Genomic DNA, 4,433 nt, shown 5'->3' on the forward strand with positions numbered 1-4,433 from the left:
TGTGAATAATGGGAACAATATGGCACATTCTCATACTGGGGGTGTGTAACAGGAGAGCCTATTACCTGGTAAGCCTCCCATTGGCAAGCCACTGATGACCTTTGCTTCCCAAATGCTCTGAACCTGGTGAGGAGTTAAAAGCCTTTAGAGGTTGGCTAAGGCTGAGCTTGGAGGCTTCCTCAATTAGAAGGGCTGTGGCAGCCACTGTTCTAAGGCAGGAGGGTCACTCCAAAGATACCAAGTTTCTTTGAAAAGTCTACAAAATCCAGCCATGACTAGGAAAGTACACAGTTGTTTCTCTTGAGGTAGGTTCAGGAAATAATTAGATTGTCTGCTTTCTCTCCCCTGTGAGTGAATGGGAGGTGGAAATTAATTCTTATACCAAATACTTAACAGACTGGCAGGCTATGTGAGCCTTACAGCCTTAGACAAAGAAATTGTATATCCCAGGAAGGCCAGAAATTTAAGGGGTTTTATAACTGCAGCCAGAGAAGTCTCTCAGGTGGGGCTGCAGATCAAGATATCATCTACATACCTGTGTTGTGCTCATGGCTTCTACTGAACACTTGCTCTGCTTATAGAAATTTGTTATAACAAGAAAAAGCAGGTACATGATTATAATAAAATATCAATATATTTGATATTATATAATCAAATCAAAACAGGTCCTTTAGATTTCAGCCTAAGAACACATACATGACAGGATAAAGCATGGCTCTGTTTGACAACCAATTATCCAACAACAATTCTACCTCATATCCAGACTCAGGAGTAATCAAGTGGGAAACAAAGAAACAAAAATGGGAAATTGAGTCAGAAGAATACAACCATGATCAGAGATTAAGGTTGTCTTCCCAGTTCTTGTCCAGATAAGATCTCCACTTGTGACAGTTCAGGAAGGTATCCCTCTGAATAATTTATGGCATTTCTCTCAGAAGATGGGTTACTGAATTAATGATCCATCAGGCAATCATACCTAAATTCAAAACAGAAAAGAATTTCAGTTATAATTCCAAGAGATTTTATCTCTAATAGCAAATTCTACTAATCACAGCTTAGAGCTAGATACTTTATTTTTAAGTTTGCTAGGACTTAAGGCACATAAAAGATTTTGTTTAATATGTTTTTCTTTTCTTCTTCTTGAGTTTAAACTTGTCCTGGTGCAATGATCTATCATTAAATAAGCATACAGACACTACTGGGTTATATCCCAAAGAAATACTTAAGGGAAAGGGACCTGAATGTGCCAAAATGTTTGTGGCAGCCCTCTTTGTAGTGGCTAGAAAGGGGAAAAGGAATGGATGCTCATCCCTTGGAGAATAGTTGGGTAAATTGTGGTATACGAATGTTATGGAATATTGTTGTTCTGTAAGAAATGACCAGCAGAATTAATACAGAGGAGCTTGAACTTGAACTTGAACATGAACTGATGCTGAGTGAAATGAGCAGAACCAGGAGATCATTATACACTTCAACAACAATACTGTATGAGGATGTATTCTGATGGAAGTGGATATCTTCCACAAAGAGAAGATCTAATTCAGTTCCAATTGATCAATGATGTTCAGAAGCAGCTATATACACAGAAGGAACACTGGGAAATGAGTGTACACTGTTTGCAGTTTTGTTTTTCTTCCCACTTTATTTTTACTTTCCGAATCCAATTCTTCCTGTGCAACAAGAGAACTGTACGGTTCTGCCCATATATATTGTATCTAGGATATATTATAACATATCTAACATGTATAAGACTGCTTGCTATCTAGGGGAGGAGGTGGAGGGAGGGAAGGGAAAAATCTTAACAGAAGTGAGTGCAAGGGATAATGTTGTAAAAAATTATCCATGTCTATATACTGTCAATAAAAAAAGTTATAATACATAAATAAATAAATAAGCATATAGAGTCTTAGTAAACACATACCTTGTTTAGGAACTATGTAGCCTAAACAGGTTTATTTCTCAGGGCTGATGACCTTGCTTACCCTGATTGTTTCAAGAAAACAGGCATGTTTACAAATTAAGGGGGCTTGACAGAAACCCCAGGGAAAGGGCTGAGTTTGCTGTTGCCCAACCTAACTCTTTTTTTTTTTTTTTTTTTTTTTTTTTTTTTTTTTTTTTTTTTTGTGGGCTGTGCTGTTTGATACCTCCTCCAACTCTGTAAACGGGGAAAAGGGTCCTGCATACCCTCATTTGTGAAGGCAAACTGAGACGGCTTTCTCCTCATTCCTCTTGTACCACACACAGTAATTACCAATTTTAGGTTTAACATGATGACAATAACTCCAAATAACTCAATTAACAAATCTTAGAGTTTCAATAATAGCCAAATAGTCTTAGCCGTAATTTCTACTTAATTTTCTAGCAAAGGTAGAAATACCTAATTCCCTAAATAACATTTACAAAACATTATAAAACAGAGTTAGAGAGGCTAAATAAACTTTCCACCTTTTAATTGTTCAGTTTATTCTGTCCTCAAGTTGTTGCAGATCTGAAAGTTCTCAGGGAGGGTTTCAGTTTCTCTCTTCTCTTAAATAAGTTTACCTTTTGGTTTAGGAAGATAATCCTTAAAATTAAGATAGAAAAGAATGTATCACAAAAATGAATAGGAGTTTCATGTAATTTACAGCCAAGTTTCCAATTTTAACATATCACTTTAAAAGTTATTGATTTAACTTTTGTTTATGAGATTCCCTAAATTCTAGTTAAATCTTCCAGATAAACTGAATTGCCATTTGGTTATTTTTCAATTCACACAAACCATTTCTCTTTTGTGAGCCAGGAAAGGGTTAAGTGCCAATTTTTACTGACAGGATCCTCAGTAGTCTGACTCTCCATAGCCCCAAAATAGTTTGTTTAATGCTAGAGTTTTTTAAAGTAGCAATACATTGCTTTTCTGTTCCTAAAGTTCCTAAACTCTTAAATTTTCTGTTAACATTGTCAGTACAAATAGGCTACAATTTATATATCCCTTTAGTGGACTTTGATTAGAGTTCCTTTAAAACTTCTATTACTATCATATTTCAAAATAAGTAATTTCAACAAATTGAATGTATTTTCTTTCTCTCTCTCTCTCTCACTCCTTTATCCATGTATCCCTGCTGCAGTCAGGGAAGGAAGGGGGAAGAAAGAGAAAGAGACTCTCTATCTCAGTCCTTGGGAGGCTTTTCATTTTTCATTTAGTTGAATTTGCTTAATTTAGTTGAATTTGCCTCCAACTTTTTTACACACACATAAACAAATCATTTTTCTTAACATTGGCATTGTATGTTGGTCACAACTGAAAACCCATGTAAAGATATCAAATATGAAGCAATTATAGCCAATAAAGCAGTTAACATTCATATAACATTTGTTTTGTGCTAAGCCCTTTTGCAGCCATGTGATCTTCACAATCATTATTATTTCTCTTTACAAATAAGAAAACTTGGAAGAGTTAAAAAAAATTGCCATAAATTGCATAGTTAATACATATCTATAACTGAAACAGAGAATGGCGGCTTACCAAATGGAAACCCTAACTGGCTTTTTCACCTCACGCTGCCATGCTTGGTACTGCCAGGTACACCGGGATTCTTCCCAAGTAGTTCTGCCCTTAGAGAGAACCTGCTGAAGGCTGGGGTGACTGATGCCAGGATCTTTTGCTCGTAGTTCCAGGTGTCAGGACTCAGAAAATGCTGATCATGGCACCTGACCCACTGCATCTTCCACCCCTGCAAGCTAAGTTAGGGAGGGTCTTGGGCAAGGTTGTATATGGGGTCCCCACAGCTGTGCTGTTTCCTCCACATCTACTGGGGTAGAATTCGAGTTTCCCTACAATTCTCCAGCATTCTCTTTTCTTAATCTGATCTGAGATGAAAAGGGCCAAGAGAAGGACTTGGGCTATTTTAGTCTTGTTAGCAATCCCTTACTCAGGACTCCAGGGAATGGAGCATGCTGAGTAATCAGGGCAGTGGAGAGGATCCTTAATACCTTCTGGGGTGCTTTCCCAATGGAGCAGAAAGGGACTCCAGATTAGATAGAAATCAAGGAAGGATTAGCAAAAAGTTGCTAATTGCCTATTTTTTATTTTTATTTTTCACTCTCTTCTTTCAGAGTGGGGCAAATTACTGGAATTATTCCTAATGTTTTAGGAATTTTTTCTTGCTATCTTAAAATGACTAATTGTCAGACTTTTTAATCCTTGCTCTCAAAACTTGGACAATCTGCTAAAATGCTATTTTATCAATTATATAATTTTAATTAGCTAACTTTTATTTCTGTAGCCTCATTTAGCTTGGCCAGAGCTGGGGTTTGGAGGAAAAAGTCAGGCTTTTTCCCCTTTTAAGATGGGAGTCAATCATACTAAGAAATCTTTCCCAGCATTCTAACTATAACATAGAAGTTTTTTTGTTTGTTTGTTTTGTTTTGTTTTGTTTTTCTTGCTGGCTACATTT

The 4,433-nt window shown here is 36.6% G+C and overlaps 1 long non-coding RNA gene across 1 annotated transcript; it reads right to left on the reverse strand.

The window, feature by feature from the left end:
• Nucleotides 1-335: 335 nt before the first annotated feature.
• LOC141564878 (uncharacterized) lies at nucleotides 336-4,114 on the reverse strand. The gene is made up of 3 exons (XR_012488773.1): nucleotides 3,503-4,114; nucleotides 2,446-2,563; nucleotides 336-976 (listed from the first exon to the last, which is right to left on the reverse strand). It is a non-coding gene; the product is annotated as an uncharacterized LOC141564878 (long non-coding RNA).
• Nucleotides 4,115-4,433: the final 319 nt, after the last annotated feature.

This window comes from Sminthopsis crassicaudata, chromosome 3 (assembly GCF_048593235.1).
Source record: "Sminthopsis crassicaudata isolate SCR6 chromosome 3, ASM4859323v1, whole genome shotgun sequence".
Classification (NCBI taxonomy): domain Eukaryota; kingdom Metazoa; phylum Chordata; class Mammalia; order Dasyuromorphia; family Dasyuridae; genus Sminthopsis; species Sminthopsis crassicaudata.